The sequence below is a fragment of the Heteronotia binoei genome, chromosome 5, assembly GCF_032191835.1.
Source record: "Heteronotia binoei isolate CCM8104 ecotype False Entrance Well chromosome 5, APGP_CSIRO_Hbin_v1, whole genome shotgun sequence".
Taxonomy (NCBI): domain Eukaryota; kingdom Metazoa; phylum Chordata; class Lepidosauria; order Squamata; family Gekkonidae; genus Heteronotia; species Heteronotia binoei.
The window spans coordinates 163605641-163630876 of record NC_083227.1 but is presented as its reverse complement, the minus strand read 5'-3'; positions in this window follow the sequence as shown (position 1 = coordinate 163630876).

The following is a 25236-nucleotide window of genomic DNA, read 5'->3' as shown; positions in this document are numbered from 1 at the left end:
AACAAAGTTTAAAGATTACTGAGGCTTACCTTAATGCCTGCTGTAGTCTTCCACTAGGGAAAAGGGAGGGGGAATCAATGAATGACTGTTTGTCTACCCCTAGAATGTTTCTTTCTCTGTATTTGGATAGGTACACTGTGAAGCAGCTAATGCTGGTATTCTGCAGGAGCTTGAGCAGAGTGGATTGAGGATCAGACATAGACCAGGCAGAATGATTCAGGTTCAAACTCAGATGCACCAGGTAAAATTAAATGGGTCATTCTCACTCAGCATAACTTATCTGAGAGACATTATGAAGATATAATGGAAGATACTATGCCTGTGGGAGACTAGATCCTAAGAGTAAATCCCAATAAATCAATGGCTATGTTACCATAAGAGCTACGGTGAAAGGATGGAATAACATTTAATACATAATTCTACCCCAATCTTTGCTTTCTGCCTCTTCTGTTCATAATTCTTTATCTCTCTTTTTGCCCAGCCCCATCATTTTCTTCCAGCCCCTAAGCAATCAGAAGCAATAGGGAGCTTAACTTTCAGTCCTGGGCGCTGAAAGTGCCCTGTTGTTTCTGCTTGCTGAAGGGGTCAGAGAATTCTTCCAGCCTCTAAGCAAGCAGAAGCAAGGTGGAGCTTAACTTTCAGTCCTGGGCTCCGAAAATGTCCCATTTTTTCTGCTTGCTGAGGGGTCAGAGAATTCTTCCGGCCCCTAAGCAAGCAGAAGCGACTGTGTATGATCAGGTCCCCAAAGCAAACAGAAGCAAGGGTGTATGACGATGGCAGAATGGAGAAGGATGCAGCCGAGGCACTGGAGGATGGTTAGGGGCACCAAGTCAGGGGGCCCTGCCTAGAAGTCAGGGGGCTGTTCCCCCACAGGCCCCCTCATAGCTACAGGCCTGTCCAGGAATCACAACAGATCTTCTAGCTACAGAGACCAATTCCTCTTAGGGACCTTGGGACAGTGAGGCTCAGGGAGTGAAGCAACCTTGGCAGGATATAATGCCATAGACTCCACCCTCCAAAACAGCCATTTTCTCCAGGAGAGCTGATCTGTGTCATCTGGAGAGCAGTTGTAATTCAAGGTGATATCCAGGCCCCTTCCTGGTCATTCCTAACTCCCTTCTTTGCTTGAGAATTGAGGTGAGAATGGGCCTTTCACTTGGTGCTCTATTGAAACAGAACATTGATTATGTGAAATAAAAGAGTTCATGACATGGAGTGGCAGTAAGATCTAATGCAAACTCCAAGCTTTATGGTCCCTGAGAAATTTAGATTCCCCCCCCCCCATAGGAGGACTTTTACCATGGCTAGATGTGATGTTATGCCATAAATGGTATTAGAAGAGAGATACAAGGAGATTTCATATCCCAAAAGGATCTGTCCCTGCTACCTCAGTGAGGTGGAAACATTGGGACATGTCTTTATCCACTGTCCTTTTAATAAAGAAATTAAAGATAAGACAATCCTTCCTTTTTTATGGACAAGCAGTGCTGATGGATAGGGCATATTTGGAGAAACAATCGATAGATGAAATTTCAGCCACTGCTTGTCCATAAAAAAGGAAGGGTTGTCTTATCTTTAATTTCAATTCTCAAACAATATATATGTTTATTAATCCTTCTCCTCTCATGTTTAGAGTTTGTTTTTAAATTAATATATTTCTTTTGTTTTATTATTGAAATACTATGACTGATGTATTTTATTTGTGAAATATGATCTTTGTATACTTACCAACACTAATTTTTTAACTAATATACTATTATGTTTTTATCTTGTATGTTTGAATATGATTATTGACCATTAACAGCCCTCATCTGGAGGCTGGCAATGATAGTTCTCATGAAGGAAATGACTAATTTGAAAAATGTCCCTCCCCTCTTCAACCCCCAACCTATCCAGGCTCCACACCCCAAATGTCCAGAAATTTCCCAACCTGGAGATGGCAACCATATCTCCTTTACACCCAACAGCCAGCCTACCTTTCTCTGTCCATCTGTCTTCAACTTTCTGTGTCCCCCCTTCTCCTGCAGCCTCTACCTAGGAAAGCTATGCTCTTTCTCCACAGTGGGGAATCAAAACAGCTTACAATATTCTCCCCCCCCTTTTTTTATCTGCACAGCAACCCTGTGAGGTAGGCAGGCTGAAAGTATGTGACTGCTGCAAAATCTCCCAGTCAGCTTCTGCAGCAACATGTGAATTCAAACCTGTCTCACAGACCCTACTCTGAAGCTCTAACCACAGCACCACACTGGTTTTCATAGGGTGGCTGTTGCTGTGTTTTCCCCTCTGATTACCTGATCAGCCACGGGGGGGGGGGGGGCGGGATGGGCCTGGGAGGTGCTTCACGGCCTCTTCCCCAGCCTTAAAATCATGAAAATGGGGGGGGACAGCAATGCTGCACAGGGGGGTGACAAGGCTGCACAGGAGGAGGGGGAAAGAAACAGGGGGGGAGGAAAATAGGAAGGAGGTGCCGCTGGGGGGGGCAGGGGAGGCCGAATTGGGTGCCCCCACCCTGCCAGCCTTGGGGCCGTGGTGGGTGGGCCAGCCCTGGGGCCAAAAAGGTTGGGGGCCACTGATATAAAGGATGCAACACAGTTGTTTTCTGTTGCCCCAGAAGGTTAGACCAGAACCAACAGACTAAAATTAAATCAAAAGTGATTTTGACTAAACATTAGGGAGAACTTCCTGACAGAGTGGTTCCTTAGTGGAACAGACTTTCTCAGGAGATGATGGGCTCTCCTTCTTCAGAGGTTTTTAAGAAGAGGCTAGATGCCATCTGACAGCAATGCCAATTCTGTAATTTTAGGCATATTGTGAAAGGGAGAGCAGAATAGGATGAGCTAGTGCTCAGTTCTAGTGGCTTTTTCTTATCTACTTAAGATAATGCCAATCACCACTTTGAGATCAGGAAGAAATTTTCCTTCAGGCCAGATTGGCCCAGGGATCTTGGAGGTTTTTTGCCTTCCTCTGGGCATAGAACAGGGGTCACTGGGGCAGTAGGGGGAAAGGTAGATGTGAATTTCTGGTTGTGCACCGGTTGCCTGTGGCATTCTGAGTTTGCTTCAAGGTGCTGGTTATGACCTTTAAAGCCCTATATGGCCAGAGACCTGTCTACTTCTGGGACTGCCTTTCCCCATATGAGCCCCAGAAAGCACGCCAATCAAGTTCACAAAATCTTCTCAGGATCTCTGGGCCAAAAGAAGCTCAGCTGACCGCCATCAGAGCTAGAGCCTTTTCAGTGGCAGCCCTTGCCTTGTGGAACGCTCTCCCTAAAAACATCAGGGCCCTGCGGGACTTGCCACAAGACAGAATTATTTAGGCTGGCATTTAACATCTAATGAGGAGACGGCCACCATTCCACCATCCCATGGCCACCAATTTGGAAGGCTTTAAAAGGGGAGTGGAAAAATTCATGGAGCACTGGGCTATCAATAGCAATTAATCATAGTGGATATCTACTAGGGATTGGCATGAACCAGGGAAATGGTGGTTCATGGTTCATATGATTGCCTGAACCAGTTATTGGTTCATTGGTTTGTTTGGTTCTGGAGCTGTAAAACTCACTAGGAGTCTTCAGCAAACTCCTGCACCCACCCTCCAACTTTGGCAAAGATTGGATTTGGAATGTCCAAGTTATAGCCCCCCCAAAATAAGTGCCCCCAGGAAAGCTCAGCTTCAGCTCTCACGACAACTACCTCTTCTCTCTGTACTACAAAATGGAAACAGCTGAGTCAGGGAACACGACTGGATCCCAGAGCTGCAAATCATGTTATGGACAACTGCTGTGGGTGTTCCTAGGGTTCCCAGAAATCCACCCCCAGCATTGCCTAGGAATTGATTGAATCAATGCCAGGCTGCCGAGAAAAACCAGCCACAAAAATGAGCCAAACAAATCACCAAAGGCCAAACCAGTTTGAAACAGACAACAAATTTGCCAGATTCGTGCGCAAATCATGATTCATGGATTGGTTCATGCCCATCCCTAGTATGCCCATCCCTAGTATCTACTCCCTCCAGTACCAGAAGCCATGCTGGATCAGAACAAAGACCCATCTAGCAGAACATTCATTTTACTCCCTGTTTGTGACCTTCCTGAGAGGTAGCTGGTCGCCCACTGTGTGAACAGAATGCCCGACTAGATGGGTCTTTGTTCTGACCCAGCATGGCTCTTCTTAAGTTCGTAGATTGCTGGAAAATCTTTCCTTTAAATCCATCTTTCCTCTGTTATAATCTTTTCACATCCGCATGACATCAAAGGATCTGACTTAATATTTGCAGTTATATATAAACCCCTGCAATTTACTGTTCCCTTGTGAGCACCATTCACAAAATTACCTGACAATATTCTTGAGTAATATACCTGTTTTGTAAAGTGCCTTTTAAAAGGAGCTCCAAATACAATGCATTAAAAACAAATTATGCAAATATGCATCCAAATCCAGTTTGTTGCATTTGCACTTTAATTGAGAACTGAAGTTTATTTTTCACTTTTTAAAAAACCAGGTAAATTCACTGAGAAAGGTCGTTATGACAAACAGTATAAAAAAGTGTGCCTTGCATTTTTGTTCAAATACTGGATACTGATCGTGTTTCAATTAAAGCTATGCAAAAGCTCCCAAACTTAAATCACTAAGGATACAACCCAGTATACAGAACACAGTTCAGAGAAACTCCATAAAACAGATGCCGAGTCTCTGAATTTAACCTGGATTGCAGAAATCCATAACGAGAAGGACAAATGCTGAAACAGGATTCTCCATACGTTATCTGAGCCCTGTCGCGATTCCACATGACCATATTAAGAGTGCTTAGCGGGGCAAAGAAGTAACTGCTAATGCCAAGCTCATGGGTTAGGAAGAGGGATTTAAGAAGAGAAATGAAAAAACTCGCTTCCTTCCAAAACCTTTGAGCTTGCTCAGGAAATATACCAACATATGAAGCATTAAAAAACAGCTTCATGCACTATACACATTTTGTTTATATGAAGACAAATTTTAAAGGGACAATTGAAAGTACACCCAAAAGCAACATACACTGTTCCTCAGGGCCTGTAAGATGAGCTGCCTCAGTGGGGAGGGCGGGATATAAATCGAATAAAATGAAATGAAATGAAAATGAAGCTTTTCCACCAAGCCTTCCGTTGAGGTGGAGGGTGTCCAATGAAGCTAGCTTCCCTTGCTGAAGTTTTCCATCACCATTCAGCCCCGATTAAGAAGATCTCAGGATCCAATCGCTCCAGTTGAACTGGTTTTTGATATTGTTTTCTGTTTTTAAATCATATCATTTGTTTTAAATATTGTCCTACATGTTTTATTAATGTATTTAGTTATCTATTTGTAATAAACTGATGTAGATAGATCCAAGAGGGCAGCCGTGTTGGTCTGAAGCAGTTGAACAAAGCAGGAGTCAAGTCCACCTTTAAGACCAACCAAGTTTTATTGAGAACGTAAGCTTTCATTCTCAATAGAGAGCACACGGAAGCTTATGTTCTCAATAAAACTTGGTTGGTCTTAAAGGTGCACTTGATTCCTGCTTTAAGAAACTGATTGCTCAGGATTTTTTTTTAAATGGAATAAGTTTATTTAAACCTGAATTCTAAAACACACACAAATACAACTACCAGTAACAATGACCATAAAAGAATTACTTATATACAAGTAGGGATACACTGAGTACATAAACGTGTATTTATGTAGGCATACAAATGTGTATGTAGAAATTAACGAACGAAAGAAAGAAAGAAAGAAAGAAAGAAAGAAAGAAAGAAAGAAAGAAAGGAAGGAAGGAAGGAAGGAAGGAAGGAAGAAAGAAAGAAAGAAAGAAAGAAAGAAAGAAAGAAAGAAAGAAAGAAAGAAAGAAAGAAAGAAAGAAAGAAAGAAAGAAAGAAAGAAAGAAAGAAAGAAAGAAAGGAAGAAGGGGAAGGAAGAGAAAACTATATGAAATCTAATATCACATTTCACTGTCCAGGTTCTGCATTAACAGGAATAAGGATTAGTAGGAAGAATGTTATTGTCCATTAAGTAGTGCACCATGGGTTACCACATTTCTTGAAATGATTTCTGATATAATCCTAAGTTAGAAATAAGAAAACAACTAGAAATCTTACTATATTAATAATATTTCCAAAGTTGCCAGTTGATTATTGAGGGGATTATTGAGGGGTCACGCCATTTTTAGGCGATGAGAATGTGTGCGATTGCTAGGAGGTAAGAAATTAATTTAGATTTAGTTTTGTTCCCAGAAGGGTGGGCCCAATTAAAGAGTAATGAAATCTCTGGGTGAACAGGAATTTTACATCAAGTAATTACATAGATCTGATGAAATATCTGAGTCCAAAAAGATTGAATTTGTGGACAATGCCACCAACAGTGCATGAAATTGGCTACTGAACCACATTTTTTCCAGCAGGCTGGTGTATTAGAAGATATGAGTTGAGATGGAGGTAAGTACCATCTGTGTAACACCTTGAAGGAATTAAAATGTATATTAAAAATAGGTGAAAGCATGATGGGTGAATTATAAATGCCTTCCCAATCAGAGTCTTGAATAGCATTTTGGCAGTCTTTCAGCCAGGCAGAGTGAATTTTCAGACTTGAATGGAAGTTGATGTCGATCAGGATTTTATAGAGTTTTGATATTAATTTTTTGAGTAAAAGTCTGAGTTCAGCAAAGTTTTGAAAGAAGTCAAAGAAAGATCAAAGTTTTGTTTATGTTTTGGTTTAAAAGTAGTAAGCATATGCAATATTTGGAGGTATCTAAACCATGGTATTTTTTCTTTTATTTTTTCTTCAAGCTCAAGTTTAGTTAATAGCTTTTCTTTTTCCAGCAAATCGATGATGCTAGTTAGACCTGCCTGCCTCCATTTGATAAAAGCTAAGAAATCTTGCCCAGGTGGAAACCATTGTTAAGGAAGGAGGTGAGTAATGAATGTAGGGCAACTAGCTTAGATCTATACTTGTCCAATTTTTTTATTGAAACACTTATGTATTCCAACTCTTTATAAGAACTAGGCCTATCTTTAGCTGAAGACCAGATTAGTTCTGAAAGGGATAAAGGAGCAGCATATACTACTTCTATTTTTTGCCAGCCCAACATGGTATGATCTGATATCATTCTGACTACATTGACAAGATTTGCAGCTTTGTAATAGGCTGAAAGGCTTGGGAAATCCAAACCACCTTTAGTCAAAGGTCTATATAAACTTGAAGCTTTAATTCATGGAGCTTTATAGGCCCCTGCTTTGAGAACTCTGCCAAGAATGGAGTGATTTAGTATTTATATCAATCGGAAAAGCCCAAAATAAAAATAGAGATTTTGGAAATAGAAAACTTTTAATCATGTTTAGCCTGTCAGCCAAGGAAAACCCTTGAGAAGTTCAGAGTTTCATTTTCTGTTGGTATTCTTGAAGCAAAGGTGAGAAGTTATGGGATAATACATCTTTCAGATTAGGAGGGATAATTATCCCAAGACACTCCCAAGGGGTATTTTTCCATTTATAAGAAAGTTTCTGAATGATAAATTTTCTGAGTAAAGGGAAGGTCCAGATTGGCACTATGAAGGGCTTATTTAGGTTGACTTTAAATCCAGAGATATTTTGAAATAATTGAAACATGTTGTAAGGAAGAGATAACTGGCCTTCATTCTGCCTAGACCAGCATAGCTGAGTCATCTTGATTAACAGCTGGTCTGGATGAGAGGGAGGGGGCATCCTGTTAATTGCTTGGCGTTAAGGATAAAAGCCAGGAGGAGAAAAGTTTTATAATTGTGCATGTCGTTTGAGGCAGGGCACTCCCCTACCTTTTGAATCTGAGTAAGTTTTGCTTTGTTTTTATTGTAATTCATGCTTCACAGGATGCTGAAGCTCATTAGCCTGGCTATTCATTGCTAAACCAGGCTGTTTTGCCTTATTGATGATAATAAATCTATTTTGCCTGACCTGCTGGATTTGTGTGTGTGGACTTTGGAGCCGAATATCTCTGGAGGAAACCCAAGCCTGAAGCTTACACATATCATGAAGTTTAACTAAAGAGATTTCAGGATCTGATTTAATTTAATTAAAATTAAATTTGTGATTTATGCCCCGCTCTATCCCACTAGGCAGGCTCAGGGCAGCTAAAAACATTAAAACATTGCAGTAACAATAAATAAAACATCCAGTTAAACACAACAGTTTTAAAATGTCTCATAAACATAATAAATAAAATAGAGGGTCACAACTCCAACAATAACACAGCCAGAAGCCGCTATTCAGCAGTAAGTACGACTTCAGCTGGTTAACACCACTTAGCACAGCTTCAGGTCATTGACACCACTTAGACCCTTGACCAACTCAAGCACAAGGATAGTAAAGTTGTCAAGCCCTGATATTCCAAGAATGAGATCCTTTGTTATTTCAAATAGATGCATTTATTAGAATAACATAAGAACATAAGAGAAGCCATGTTGGATCAGGCCAATGGCCCATCCAGTCCAACACTCTGTGTCACACAGTGGCCAAAAAATTTATATATATACATACATATATATACACACACTGTGGCTAATAGCCACTGATGGACCTCTGCTCCATATTTTTATCTAACCCCCTCTTGAAGCTGGCTATGCTTGTAGCCGCCACCACCTCCTGTGGCAGTGAATTCCACATGTTAATCACCTTTGGGGTGAAGAAGTACCTCCTTTTATCCATTCTAACCTGACTGTTCAACAATGTCATTGAATGCTCCCGAGTTCTTGTATTGTGAGAAAGGGAGAAAAGTACTTCTTTCTCTACCTTCTCCATCCCATGCATAATTTTGTAAACCTCTATCATGTCACCCCGCAGTCGACATTTCTCCAAGCTAAAGAGCCCCAAGCGTTTCAACCTTTCTTCATAGAGAAAGTGTTCCAAACCTTTAATCATTCTAGTTGCCCTTTTCTGGACTTTTTCCAATGCTATAATATTCTTTTTGAGGTGCGGTGACCAGAATTGCACACAGTATTCCAAATGAGACCGCACCCTCGATTTATACAGGGGCATTATGATACTGGCTGATTTGTTTTCAATTCCCTTCCTAATAATTCCCAGCATGGCGTTGGCCTTTTTTATTGCAATCGCACACTGTCTTGACATTTTCAGTGAGTTATCTACAATGACCCCAAGATCTCTCTCTTGGTCAGTCTCTGCCAGTTCATACCCCATCAACTTGTATTTGTAGCTGGGATTCTTGGCCTCAATGTGTATTATTTTGCACTTGGCCACATTGAACGTCATCTGCCACGTTGACGCCCACTCACCCAGCCTCAACAGATCCCTCACAATCCTCTCTGGTTCTCACCACCCTGAACAATTTAGTGTCATCTGCAAACTTGGCCACTTCACTGCTCACTCTCAACTCCAAATCATTTATGAACAAGTTAAAGAGCATGGGACCCAGTACTGAGTCCTGCGGCACCCCACTGCTTACCGTCCTCCACTGCGAAGACTGCCCATTTATACTCACTCTCTGCTTCCTATTAATTAGCCACAAGAGGACCTGTCCTTTTACTCCATGACTCTCGAGCTTACTAAGGAGCCTTTGATGAGGAACTTTATCAAAAGCTTTCTGGAAGTCAAGGTAAACAATATCTATCGGATCTTCTTTGTCCACATGTTTGTTCACCCCCTCAAAGAAATGTAACAGGTTAGTGAGGCAAGATCTTCCCTTACAGAACCCATGCTGAGTCTTCCTCAATAACTCGTGTTCATCAATGTGCCTACTCATTCTGTCCTTGATAATGGTTTCTACCAACTATCCCGGTATTGAAGTCTGACTAGCCTGTAGTTTCCCGGATCTCCTCTGGAACCCTTTTTAAAGATGGGGGTGACATTTGCTACCTTCCAGTCCTCAGAAATGGAGGCAGATTTCAATGAAAGATTACATATTTTTGTCAGAAGATCCACGAGTTCAACTTTGTGTTCTTTCAGATCTCTTTTATGTATGACATCCGGACCTGGTGACTTATTAGTTTTTAATTCGTCTGTCAGTTGTAGGACCACCTCTTCTCACCTCAATCTGACTCAGGTCTTTCAACACCCCTTCCAATATAAGTGGTTCTGGAGCAGGCAAACACTTCTCATCTTCCACAGTGAAGACAGAGGCAAAAAATGCATTCAGCTTCTCAGCCATTTCCCTATCCTCCTTCAGTAATCCTTTGACCCCTTGGTCATCCAAGGGCCCCACTGCCTCCCTGGCTGGTTTCCTGCTTCTAATATATTTGAAGAAATGTTTATTGTTGGTCTTTATGTTTTTTGCAATATGCTCCTTATAGTCCTTTTTTGCCTGCCTGATCACAGTCTTGCATTTGATTTGCCACTGCCTGTTTTCCCTTTTATTAATCTCACTTGGACTGGTTTTCTACCACTTAATGGAGTCTTTCTTACCTTTTACAGCTTCAATTACTTTGTTTGTTAACCATGCAGGCCTTCTCTTATACCTGTTTGTTCCTTTCCTATCTTGTGGTATATATTTTATCTGAGCTTCTAGGATTGTAGTTTTAAATAGCCTCCAAGCTTCCCCAAGGGTTTTGACTGTATTTACCTTTCCTTTCAGTTTCCTCTTCACATGCCTCCTCATCTCAGAGAATTTCCCCCTTTTAAAGGAGATGCTTCACAGACATGGTCAGTGAAAAGACTAAGGCAATACAAGTTACACACTCACTATATAGGATAACATAAACCGTTACTGAATGGTGGCAATATTCAAACCTAAAGGTTATCAGGTTAACATAACACCGTAATTTTGCACTACAAAGCATTCTCCTAGGGACCTGCAAATAGATAAGAACTCTGAGAACCAGGGAGGGTGACATCTCACATTCCACAGCAGACACAACAGGAACTATCTTGGGTAATAAACAACAGCCTGCCAGATTGCCAGGCCAGCTAAGTAGTAAATAACAGAAGGCCCCGAGCAACAGTTATAGAGAAAATGGAGGGGCTTGACATACTGACCCCCTTAAGAGGCCCCTCGGGATTTATTGGGATATTGCTTACAGAATTGTTTAATTAACAGCAGGGTGTCTACATTCTCTGAGGACACCCATTCATCTTGTGATGGTGGAAAGTGTTTCCATCTGATTAAGTACTAAAGGACCCCCTGTTTGATTTTAGCATCCAAGATCTCCTTTACTTCATGATGGTTCTGATCCCCCACTGGGATCGGGTCTGGCTCCTTTGGTTGGGGGTGCCACCTCCTTCCACCGGGTCCTTACAGAGCAAAATGGAATGAAATATAGGGTGGACTTTACTAAACATTTTAGGCAGATCCAGTTCTGCCATCACTTTATTTATTACTCTCTTAATGCGAAAAGGTCCCAAGTACTTATAAGCCAATTTCTGAGATGGCTGTTGCAACGGTAAGTTCTTTGTAGATAGAAACACTATGTCCCCTACTTTAAAGTCCCAAGAAGGGGAATGATGTTTGACATAGTGTTTTTTATATGTCTCTTTGGCAGCCTTTAGGTTGTCTTGTATGGCTGACCAGGCTTTGCCTAGTTTAGACCACCACTGTTCAAAGGTTGAGGGAGGTTCATCCTGGTTCCCCCCTGGGAGCAAAGGAAAGGGTTTTCCCTCATATCCATTAGCCACCCCAAATGGTGTGGCTTTGGTAGAACTGTGCATACTATTATTGTATCCATACACTACAAAAGGCAGTAGATCTACCCAGTTAGATTGTTGATAGTTCACAAAGAACAAAGCACAGTAAATACTGTTATAGCAACGCATTCATGTGTTCCGTCTGTTCGTCAGTCTGTGGGTGATAGGCTGAGCTAAGCCCCTGCTCTATTTGGGTTAGTTTACAGAACTCCCACCAGAAGTTGGCAACAAATTGTACAATTGTGCAATCACTAATTATCTTATCTGGGAACAAGTGGAGTTTCACCATGTGCTGGAAGAACAGTTGTGCTAAATTCTTAGCAGTGCATATTTTAGAACAGGGTATAAAGTGAGCTTGTTTGGAGAATGTGTCTACCATGACTAAGATCATGGTTTTCCCCTGGGAAGGGGATAGTTCCATGATAAAGTCCATAGAGACTACCGACCAGGATCGTCTGGTGGTTTCTAGGGGTTGTAATAGGTCCGGGGTTCCCCCGCCTTCTTTTTGCCATGAGGTAGATAGAGAAGGAGGCTATGTATTCTGAAATGTCCCATTTCATAAAGGTCCACCAAAATTTTCAATTCACCAAATGTAATGTTTTATATTTATATTTTATTTATTTATTTATTTATATTTCGATTTATATCCCGCCCTTCCCACCGAAGTGGCTCAGGGCGGCTTTTGATATAATCAAAATGACCTGCGGTTTCGTTATCATGGCAATGTTGTAGTATTTCTTCACATAAACATTCAGGAACATACAGTTTATTGTCTTTATGCCAAAATCCATTCCCACCCCTTTCTACTTCCTTCTTGGCCTCTGCTTTGAGTCTATTCTCACCCTCCTTCTTGGCCTCTGCTTTGAGTCTATTCCTCCACAGTTCTTCTGTGTGAGGGATTACAACCCCCCCCCCCCCAATTTGGGAAGCGAGATTAGCAAATCTATTACTTCCTCCCACTGGCTGTTGTGTCACAAGAGGTGAGAGAGAGCATCAGTCAAGAAGTTGTGGGAGCCCGGAATGTGTTTTAATGTGACTCAAATTTGGAGAAAAATCCTGCCCAGCAGATCTGTTTCCCGGTTAATTTCCGGCAGTCCATCAGCGCTTCCAGATTTTTGTGATCTGTCCATATTTCAAATGGTACTCAGGCTCCATCTAACCAAGAACGCCAAGTTTCTAGGGCAAATTTGACTACAAACGTTTCTTTATCCCACACAGACCAGTTGTGCTGCTCCGAAGAGAATTTCCGGGAGATGTAAACGCAGGGTCTCAGGTTCCCCCCTTCATCTGGTTGCAATAAATTCATCCCACAGCCACATCACTTGCATCACACCATACCACTAAGGGCTTCAGCTCATTGCAGTGGATTAGTATAGGTTCACTTGTGAACAGTCTTTAATTTCTCAAATGCTTGCTGGTATTTGCTCGACCACTCCAGTCTCGCCCCTGGCTTTTTAGCTTCTGGGTCTTTTCCCTTTGTTTTGAATCAGTCTATTAGGGGTAACATTGTTTGGGTGAACCCCTGTATAAAATTACAATAAAAGTTCACAAAGCTAATAAAAGATTGTAATTGTTTGAGTTTTGGTGGTTCCCAGTCCAGCACCGCCTGTACTTTAGCCAGGTCCATCACTAAACCCTTCCCTGAAACTAGATAGCCCAGATAATCCAGTTCCGTTTTATGGAACTCGCATTTCGATAGCTTAGCAAACAGTTTATGCTCGTAAAGGGTCGCCAACACTTCTCTCACCAATTTCACATTGGATTGTAAGTCATTTGAATAAATAATTATGACATCAAGGTAAGCCACCACCCCTTGGTACAAATACTTTCTAAGTACTTCATTTATGAAGTTCATGAACACCCCAGGGGTGCCTTGTAGTCCAAAAGGCATAACTAGGTATTCAAACTGTCCAAGCGGAGAGTTAAATGCTGTTTTTCACTCGTCTCCTTCCTTGATTCGCACTCGGAAATAGGCATCCCTCAAATCTAGCTCCATGATTATTTTTCCTTAGGAAACGGTGTTCAGTAGACCTTTTATGAAGGGGATAGGGTACACGTTTGATGCTGAAATTGCGTCGATCCCCCTAAAATCCATGCAAAGCCGCAACCTGCCATTCTTCTTTTTCTGGAACAGTATCGGTGCTGCGTGGGGGGCCATGGTCAGGCGGATGAACCCTCTTGCTTGGTTCTTATCCAGGAATTTATGCATTTCTGCCTTCTCAGCCCATCCCATCAAGTAAAATTTGGCTTTGGGGAGGGTCTGCCCCAGGATCAGTTCTATAGCAGAGAAAGTGTCTCTGTGAGGGGGCAAGTCATTGGCCTCCTCCTTGCTAAACACCGCTTTGAGATCTCGATACTCCTTTGGGATGGAGCTTTATAGTTAAACATAATTTTTCATTGACTGGTGGGGGACTGGGGCTTCAACCACTTTTCCATTTGTGGTTATCGCACACTGGGTCTTTGAAGTCTATAATTTGATCCCCCACCGGATGTGTGGTTCATGCTTTGCTAGCCACCCCACTCCTAAGACTGAGGAGGAGGAAGGGGCAATTACAAAAATCTCCGTTTCCTAATGGTCCTCAATTCCCACCAGCACCAGCTGGATCTGCTCTGTGCATGGCTCCCCTTTCATTATCATTCCATCCATCTGCTCAAACTAAATAGGATGATGTAAAGGGTTCATGGCTAATCCTAATGCTTCCACCATTTGGGGATGATTATGTCTCTAGTGCACCCTGGATCCAACAGGGCCCTCACATGCATAAAGCGTTTGAGGGTAGGGTTCATCAAAGTCAATGGAATAAAAAACAAAGTCCCAGTGATTCTCATCCATAGTAGTGCCATTAACTCCTCGACCTGCCGCTTGGCGTTGATCAGTGAAGGTCATCCTCATTTCCCGACAGCTCTTCCTCCCAGGATTCCTCGCCAGATTCCACCATCAGTATGATTTTTTTCATTTTGGGGCGAGGCTGCTGCAGTCTTGCCTCGAGCCATTTCCTTCTGGTGTCCCTCTGCTCTCTTGGGCTTGGGTGAGCTGGTCTTCAAAGTAAGGGGGGCCTCGAGGTCTCTCTGGGCAATCAACAACTAAATGATTCATGTCCCCACATCAGAAGCACCGTGGGGGACCTGGGGTATTCGCTTGCCCTCCCCCAGGGCCCATTTTCTTCCCTTCTGGCTTTGCCCCAGATTGAGACTCACATCCCCCCTTACCCCCTTGCTGCTGCTGGCATTGCATGTGGAGTCTACTTCCCCTGCTACCTGGTTCCATCCCACCAATGGGGTTGGTTGGACTTGATTCAGGGCTGTATCCAGGATGATAGTGTTCATCCCTCTCTGAAACTGCTCTATCTTCATCTGCTTGCTTCACCTGCAAATCTTGGTGGCATTGGCTCAGAACTCTGCTGCATACTCCCTCACGTTGTTCACCCTCATCTCAAGCTGGAAGATTTCAGAGGACACCCAGTAAATTAAAAGCCTGGCAAAAGATCTCTGTCTTACAGGACCTGCAAAACTTAAGTAAGTCTCCAATTGGAGCTCATTCCACCAGGTAGGGGCCCAGATTGAAAAGGCCTTGGTCCTCATTGAGACCAACTGGGTGTCCTTAGGACTAGGGATCACAAGATGATGTCACGTAGATGATCTCAAAGCCTGGGGGGAGGCTCATATGGGAAGAGGCGGTCCCAAAGATATGCAGGCCCCAGGCCATGTAGGGCCTTAAAGGTAAGCACCAACACCTTGAAATGGATCTGGTACTCAATAGGGAGACTATGCAGTTCGCGCAGCACCAGCTGCATTCACACCCACATAGGCCTCAATGCTAATAACGAGGCTGCTGTATTCTGTATCCGCTGGAGTTTCTGGAGCAGAGTCAAGGGTAGCCCCACGTAGAGAGAGATACAATAGTCTAATCTGGAGGTGGCCATTGCATGAATCACTGTGGCTAAATCATGGGGCCAGATAGGGGGCGAACTGCTGGGCTCACCTCAGATGGAAAAAGGTGGTCCTTGCAGTGGTGGCAACCTGAGCTTCCATGGAGAAAGGAGAGCAGCCACTGTAAAGCTAGTCCCTAGATCCCCATGTCGGTGAGGTGGTGGGTCAGCAACCCATGATCAACTATATCAAATGCTGCTGAGAGGTCTAAAAGTATCAGCAGCACCAATCCACCACAATCCAGATGCTGCCGGAGATTATCCACCAAGGTGACCAACGTTGTCTCCATTCCATGGGCGGGGCAAAAGCCAGACTGGAAAGGGTCTAGGATATCAGTTTCCTCCAAGAAGGTCCATGTCAAGAGTCTAACCCATACTGTATCCTCTTGCCATATAACAGCATGTAATTGTTCTCTGAGACTGACCATGAACCAATATGTAACTGTTGATTGAGACAGCCTGCATTCTTGCTTTGCTTTGACTGCTTTGCTCATCTCTCAGTAGTTTATCTTAGTAGCTTGTTAACATGGCAACCAAGGTCGTGAGCTGGAGGAGAGTGGAGAAAGAAATAGATAGTGCACTTGGAACTTAGTAGCAGAGGGAGGGGGGTCTAGAATTGCCCGCCAGAATTGCACACCATTTTTATGCCGCGCTCTGCTTGAATTGATAACAGTCAACCAAGGTTATATATTAAGTGCCTCTGGGCTGTGACATTAGTTTCAGCAAACCATTGTATTGCCTTAAGATGCTTGGAATAAAAGACTGAGTTATCTACCTGCATGTTCCTTGACTCTGGGGTCTGACACATTGCTGAAACTCACTATCAGTCCTGTACTACCTGACCATCCCTGCCATGGCAGATGAGCAGGATCAAGCTCCAGGAACAACATCCACTACTATGACCGGGGATGAGGAGCCAAAGCCGGGGGGGCCTAAAGTGACTCCATCCACTGTTACGGTCAGGAGAAAGGAGTGGGGAGCCATAGATTTCTGGGAAAATATTATCAGAGATCTGCATAGCGATGCTCCCTCATGATTCTGAATCTTGGACCTGCAATGGAGCTTCTACCCCTGGGGGTTTCAAGGTGAGGATGAGAGCATGGATCACTTGCAGAGGAGTGGATTTGGGGACAGCACGGGCGAGTGGGTGCAGGAGGCACTGGCCACTCAAAGTCAACAATTACATGATGAGATGCTGGCCATGAATGCCTACCTGGTGCAAGAGATGCAAGGACTCAACCAACAACTATGTGAGGATGCAGCACAAGTGGCGGGAGTGCCACCCCACCAGGAACCCCCCACCGGACTGCCGGGGGGGGTGCCAGTTGAACAACCAGGTAGGCCAGAGGTACCATCAGCAGGGGGGGAGCAACCAGTCCTTCCCTCCTTCCCAACCTGAAAAGCCAGTCCTGGTGCCGGGAGGCCAGCAAGTGAGAGGCGAAATTTGACGGGGATCCAGTGAAACTAGCCTACTTTATAGTGCTAGTGAGGGGGCATCTCAGCGTGTGGGCTCGCAACTTCCCCACTGAACAGTTGAAAGTAGTCTACATAGGGGGTTGCCTGGAAGGAGCTGCAGTGGATGGGTTCGTCACCCTGTTTGAGAGCTGTTCCCCGGCACTCAGCTCAGCATGTGAGTTACTGAGGGCCCGGTGACACCATTTTAAGGACCCCCTGGCCTCGTGGAACTGGGCAAGATCCCACAAGACCCTAACCTCTTCCAGCAGTTGATTCCACCAGGATGGGGCTGCCACTAAAAAGGCCCAATCCCTGGTGGTCACTAATCTCGCCTCCCTCAGCTCGAGAATCACTAGGAGATGTTGGGATCCAGATCTTAGTACCCTCTGGGGAACATGTGGGGACAGACGGTCCCTCAGATAAATGGGTCCTTGGCCATACAGGGCTTTAAAAGTAATAACTAGCACCTTGTAATGAATCTGGTACACTATTGGTAGCCAGTGCAGTACCTGCAGCGCTGGCTGTAGAGCCCTGATAGCAGCCTAGCAGCCGCATTCTGCACTAGCTGGCATTTCTGGGTTTGCGACAAAGGCAGCCCCAAGTAGAGGGCATTACAGTAGTCCAGTCTCGAGGTGACCATTGCATGGATCACAGTTGCCAGGTTGTGACGGTCAAGGAAGGGAACCAATTGTTTTGCCCGCCTCAGAGGAAAAAAGGCGGATTTTGCAGTTGCTGCTATCTGGGCCTCCATTGACAGGGAGGCTTCCAACAGCACCCCCAAGCTTCTGACCTTGGGTGCCATTGACAGTGGTGCCCCATCAAAGGCTGGTAGGGGGATTTCCCTGCCCAGGCTGCCATGACTCAGGCAAAGGACCTCTGCCTTCATTGGATTCAGCTTCAGTTAGCTCAGCTTAAGCCAACCAGTCATGGCTTTCAATATCTGCTCCAGGTTTTCTGGGACAGTGCCAGGCCAACCGTCCATCAGTAGATAGAGCTGGGTGTCATCGGTGTACTGATGGCAAACCAGTCCATATCTCAGGACAATCTGGGCAAGGGGTCGCATGTAAATGTTAAACAACATTGGGGATAGAACCGCCCCATGAGGTACACCGCAATTAAGTGTGTTTCTCTGGGACGACTCTCCCCCAATTGTCCCCGACCGCTGTAAGGCTAGCCCCTGAAGTCACTGTAAGGCTAGCCCCTGAATCCCTGCATCAGCGAAGCAGTGGACTAGCAACTGATGGTTGACCGTATCAAACACAGCCAATAGGTCTAACAGCATCAGTATCGCCGAGCCACCTCGATCCAGATGTCGCTGGAGGTCATCCACTAGGGCGACCAAAACTGTCTCCGTCCCATGACCAGGCCAGGAGCTGAACTGGTGAGAATCTAGGACGGAAGCGTCCTCCAGAAAACTCTGTAACTGTAATGCTACTGCCCTCTCAATAATTTTCCCCAAAAAGGGTAAATTTGAGACTGGTGGATAGTGTGCCAATTCGGCCGGGTCTAAGTTGGACTTTTTCAAGAGGGGGCAGACCACTGCCTCTTTAAGAAACGTTGGAAAAACCCTTCTGAGAGAGATCTGTTTTCAATATCCCGTATAGGATATCGGAGCTCTCCCTGGCACGCTTTAATCAGCCAGGATGGGCATGGGTCAGGATCACATGTTGTTGAGTGTACAGTGAAGAGTACTTTGTCAACTTCCTCCAAACTGAGCATTTTAAAATGATCCAAAACCGATCTGAAAGACAGGCATGGAGCCTCGAGTTTGCAAATGTTTCAACAGTAGCAGGAAGGTCGTGATGGAGCAACAAGATCTTGTCTGTGAAAAAATTCTTAAAAGTCTCACAGCCAATATCTAATTCTCTACAATTTGGCCTGCCTTGTGGCAGTATGGTAAGTGACCGAATTACACTAAACAATTGTGCCGACCACTATGTCACAGACGCAATCCTAGCCTTTGACTGCCATCTCATAGGATCTCATACACTCTCTATAAGATGTTCTGGTTGCTTCATCTCGAGTTTGCCACCACTGCCTCTCTAGCCATCTGAGCCCCCGTTTCATCAGCCGCAATTCCGGGGTATACCACGGTGCAAGCTTAGAATGGGGGTGCAGAGGGTGCTGTGGTGCAATCTTGTTGATGGCCCTGGAGAGTCGGTCATGCCACAACTCTACCAAATCATCTAGAGAATTGCCAGGAGGCTGTCAGAAATGTCTCATTGAAGTTATTAATGTGTTGTATTTACTAACCCTATGCTTGAGTGAACCATTGTGCCACTAACACCTGAGCCCTGCAAGAGAAGGAGGAAGGGTGGGAACAGCCTTTGATGTGCAAAAACGCCAAGCTCGCCTCGCTGGCACCTCCTGAGTAAAGCAAGGACACTACCAGGGGGGAGAGACCGGCAGTCCCTGGCAACTGATAAGCCGGCATGTGAAGGAGTAACTTGCAGGGCCAAATGCATTTTATTATGAGAACTAGTTTAAAGCCCAGTCCTTTGAAGTGTATGTATAAATGTCAAGAGTTGAAGCTACCCATCATCAGTTTCAATACTTCCTAGTAGAGAGTAACATTGCTGTAATCAATAAATGAAACTTAGTTTTGAAACAAAGACAAGTCTGATTATTTTGAAACTTCAATGAACCCTTTGCTGACAGAGGCCAGGAACCCCTAAGAGCCATTTGGAACCGCTCCGGGTCCATCAGGCTCTGTGGGCAAGCCAAAATATGCTCGCCACCTAAACGGGCCTTTAGGGCATAGTGGTCCGACCATGGCACTGCATCAGCAGCAACCTGATCCACTACGAGCCCCATCGCAAAGATCAGATCAAGCATGTGCCCCACCTGGTGAATGGGTGTTGTAACAACCTGGGAGAATTCCAGTGTCACCATGGATGACACCAGGTTTGCTGCCTGAACAGAGGTCGGGTCATCGGCATGGACATTGAAATCACCCAGGATCAAAAGCCTTGGGTGTTCCAATGCCCAGCCTGTTACGGCCTCCATCAGGCCCCTTCCCTTTTTGTCATCTTTATTAATGATATGATCAGCAACCTCCATCTAGTCGATACTCATCCCCCCCCTCCCTGGCAGATAGGCAACTGGTAGCCTTACTCTTTGCAGATGACACAATCTTGCTGTCTAGAACACCAGTAAGCCTTAGAAGGGCATTAGCTCAATTTGGTCTTTATTGTGATCATAACCTCTTGGAGATTAATTATCAGAAAACAAAAGTAATGGCTTTTGGCCCAAAACCCAGGCTAAGGAGATGGAATATAAATGGCCATAGTCTACAACAGGTAACAATTTACAAATATTTGGGGGTCATGATTCAGTCCTCAGGGTCAAAGAAGGCTCACCACGAATATGCTGCCAATTCTGGTCGCAAATCGACCCAGGCCACCATTAGGTTTTTTCTCACGAAAGGGGGGCATTTTATACCAGTTGCATTAAAACTCTACTTGGCCAAAACAATACCCCAACTCACCTATGGAGCTATGTTGGGTCCATCCTTATCAAGTTTTGATCCCCTTGAGAAAATTCAGTCCAAATTCTTGAGAGCCATTTTCCATTTTCCAACCTGTGTTTCCAATGCAGTACTACGCTTGGAAACTGGCTTGCTAAGGATAGAGACTAGGTTGAGCCTACTTTCAATCACCACTTGGCTTAATCTCAGCCATTGCCCCACGAATATCACATCGTTGATTTTAAAGGATGGTTATTGTTCCTCTTGGGTTAGAGCCATCCATCAGAAATTGTCTGCGCTTGGCTTTTCACCTGAATCTCTCCAGCCAGGGCCATAGTCAAACAGAGACTACAAGACATTGAGAGACAGAATGATATTGCCAAGGAGATATGTGTTAGCTCCAGCCCCCTATCTCTCAACTCTAACAATACCATCCCACAGAAGGGCCTTTTCTATGGCCCGTTGTAATATCTTTCCTTCAGCAGTCGTTGAGGGCCGCTTTAGAAAGGTGCCTATGGCTGAGCGAGTTTGTCCTTGTGGTGCAAATAAAGTTGAAATGATTGACCATGTTTTGTTTGGGTGTGGCCTATACCCTGGCATACGAGCCAGGTACATTTATTCTTTGTTGGAAGGATGTCTTGGGTTTTCTGATTTCAAACTCAGAAATACGCTATTATCAGATTTTAACCCCCAATTCACAATTAGTTGTGCCAAATTTATGGCAGCAGCTAGGAGAATTCGTAAGGATTATGTAAAGAAGGGGTCCTGAACTGACTGTTTTTTTAATACTTCCAAGCTTGTATTTTATTTTTTCTTAAATGCCTGAGTACTCTGTATACCATCACAAATGCTACTGAAACTGATATAAATACAGAGACCATGCATAAAGTTGCCAAATTTTGTTCCCATGCAATCAAATTGCATTTTATGGTTCTTACAAGTTAATGTCGAGGTAACAGATTGTAATTTTAACCAGTGTATTCTAGTTAATATTTTTTCTGGAGCTGTATAATTTTTAATTTTTTTATTATATGTACTATATTTATTAAGCTAGAAGATGTTTGACCACTACTGTATTATTTGTCATTATTTATACTAATGTCCTATATTTTATTTTCACACTTATTTTTTAAATATCTTATGTTTTACGTATTTAGGTCCATCTTGATTTTTACAATTTTTATGTGGTTGTTGTTGGCCTGCATTGTGCTGTGTATTTGGTTATGGACCGTAATAAAGCAAACTGAACTGAACTCCATCAGGGATGGTAAGGCGCTGACTGGTGCATTAGGCAGATGGTACACCAGCCAAACCACCAATCCCTCCCCAACATCCCACACCAAGCCGACACATTCAATGCCATCAATCTTTGGTGATGGAAGCACCCAAAAGGAGTAAGCCTCCCGTATGAATAGAGCCACCCCTCCGCCCCCCCCCCGCCTCCTAATCCGTGATTGGTGAAAGACTGAGTATCCTGGGGAGGCAACCTGGGAGAGAGTTACTGTCTCCCCATCACGCACCCAGGTCTCAGTCACGCAAGCCAGGTCCATATCCTGCTGAAGCAGGATGAAGGACTGAGATTTTATTGTTTATGGACATGGCATTACATAACACCAATGATGAAGGCGAGTGATTCAGCCTGGCCCCTCTACCTGTTACTATTGGGATGGGACACAGACTAGAAGGGGGCTGAGTTTTTCCATTTCTCTGCCACCTTCTTTTATTATTACATCTGTTCCCACTGTCATATCTTCCCCTCCCCAGGAGTACCGGGATCGCCAGGTTGGTCATCACCCCAATGATCTCCGTCAGCAGCCTCAGATCAGTTTAGAGAGACACAGCCCACAGCCTACATCGTCTAATAATACTATCCCCTACCTCCTGACTAATCAATAGTCACCTTCCCGCCCCCTCATGTATTCCTGCTAATATAACTAACTCCAATAGTTAATTTATTTATAAATCCTACTCACTCCCTAGCCACTATATTAATCAGCTAACAGTCAATTCAAAAGCACAATTAATCATTATCATCCCCCTATCACAATTAATTTGCCACAAATCCCTCAATCAATAGCCAATCAATATCTAAGACCCTCCCAACTTAATTTAATAAACTACCCAATTTAATTAATTAACTAACAATCTATAATAATAACAAATAATAAGCAAGAATAATTTCAGCCACTAGGTGGCACTCGCAGCTGAGGAGCAGTAGTAGTGGAGGCAACTATAGTCCCAAACAATGGCCAGACCAGTCAAAACATCAATGTGAAAGTTGCAGAAGCACACATAATATTCCTATATGACCATGACTTATCAGATAAGCAGAGAGATAGCATTGTTGTTATGCATTTAGGTTAGGGGATCTTATTTTCAGAGTTATTGAGTCAGAGTTCCAAATAAAACAATAGGTTGCCTTCTGAGTCCAATAGTACTTTGTTTTCTTGATAGGTGAAATCCCTCTTGGCTAATCAAAAGCATGAATAAAATTGTCTGATGTTAAACATTGGATGGATGATGGAGGAGTTTAGAAGCTATTTTTTGTCAGTGTGTCAGTTTGTTTGCTTTTTAAATCATTATAAAGTTTATTTCAACTTTGCACAGCTACAATAGTGGGGGAAAAAATGAAAGGCATACAAAACACAATCAATAAAAACAATGCATACAGACTTAAGAAGAAAAGTAAAAGAACTACCAAAATTGACAATATAAAAGAATTCACAACACACTAGATTATTTGAAAGTGATTGATTGATTGATTGATTGATTGTCAATTTATTCATCCAATGACCAGCACAAATCAACAAAGACTACTCAACAAAACATCCAAGAATAAAATTGATCCAATATCAATCTCTATTTCTCTGCCACCAGGAATATCTCTAAGATTATTTGGAAGTGAGATATTCTGTTACCGAAAACAAGAGTTTACAAAAGCTTGCTTGATAAGAGTTAGTAATTTTGCTAAGAATGAGAGGCTGATAACAGAGAAACAGCTAGAAATAGAGTGCCCGAGAACTTACGGATGGTGCTTGGAAAAGGGGCAGGCTATGGGTGCCCGGGGAGCATCTGGAATGCTCACGCGTTCACAGCTCCCTGGGAGCTCTTCAGGCACTCCCCAGCCTTCCAGACGACTGGGAGCCGCCTCGGAGACGCTGCAGCAAAAAGGCACCACTTTTGCTGTGGTGCCTTTTTGAGGCAGGTGGAGCAGCCTTAAGGACGGGGTGAGTATGCGATTGGGACAGCCGCCAGATGTTGCTGTTTGGAAGGTTTTTTGGGGTCAACTTCAGAGGCATCTCTGAGTCGACCCAAAGCGCTGGTCTGTAATCAGCCAGAAAGTCCCATAGTTTTGTTTGCGACATTTGTAGAGAAGAAACAGAAGGGTCTTGCTATTTAATTAACTATTTAATATTGCATTCAGGAGGCTCAGAAAGTAAAATAACCATGGTAATTGCAAGATTACAATTTTAACTCTGAGATCTGTGGTTTTTTGAATGTTTGACTGATAAAACAGTAGTTTATAGATTGAGCTGTGTCAATAGAGCGGAAAGTGTCATGGTGGGCATTGACAGGAACCGCAGAGTAATTTTTTTTTCCCTCCCACAAAAGCCACAATGACATAACATAACAACCGTGTTCTCTCTCTACTTATCCAATAAGATTGAGCTCGGTGTAGGTCAGCGTCACGGTTATTTCTTAAAAAAAGAATTATGATCAATATTGTGTACTGCATTTTGAGTGGCATTTTTGGCTGCAGAGAGATGGAGAAAGCAAGGAAGCTGCGTTCCACAGGCAGAAATACCATGCCTGTAGAAATACCATGGTGGATCAAAGCAAAATCAATACACTCAATTTGCCATACCCACATTCTCCTGAATCAAGCAACCCATTATGCTCGCATGGGTGACTAGTTCACAGTTTTAAGATGAGTAATATTTTGAGTATATTTGCATTCAATGTTCTCTTTGGAAGCCAGCCAGTAACTACTTTTAATATATGTTCTTAACTCACTTGGGTGGTATAAAAAAAAGTCTGTATATTCAATGAACACCCACAGGAAGAAAGCCAGCACTAGCATGTCTTACATAATCACCTGTTTACTTGCAGTAATGACCACCCAGAGGAAGGGGCCACGCAAGACCCCATCCCCAGGATCAGCTGCGTTTAGAAAGCAGGATAGCTGATCACAAGGACAGGGCATACTTGCAGCCACTTCCTCCCTACTGTCACACCCTGCAGATAACCAGGCAGTATCACGGAGGCGGGGACAGGGCAGCATGCTTGCACCTGCTTTCTCTTCCTTGCGTGTTCAATGAACACATGAGGATGTTATCTTACTGAGCTACTCTGTGGCTGGGTTAGGCGGAAAACTGTTTTTCTGGGCCTTCAGATTCAGATTGCAAGACTGATAAAATTATAGCTACCATCAATACTAGTAGGGAAATTGCTTCCGGGAAAGAAAGGGGAGAGTAATATTTACAAATAAATAGACCCGTATTGAAATCTGTTACGTTTAAAGAAATATCTCCGACGGCAAGTGCCCCTTTCATTGGAAAAGTGTCCAGCAATAATTTCTTAGATGTTCAGCAGGAAATATTATTGACAGATGGTAATAACCATTTTATAACACTGCTACAACACTGTTGAAATACCATGGATAAATAGTCTTGTTTTGGAAGTAGCTGAGGACAGCCTATTTAATCTTGTGTTGCTGTTCCAAGAACCCAACTCTGTGGGATTTGCAGGTTAGCAGCTTCGGAAATAGTGACCAT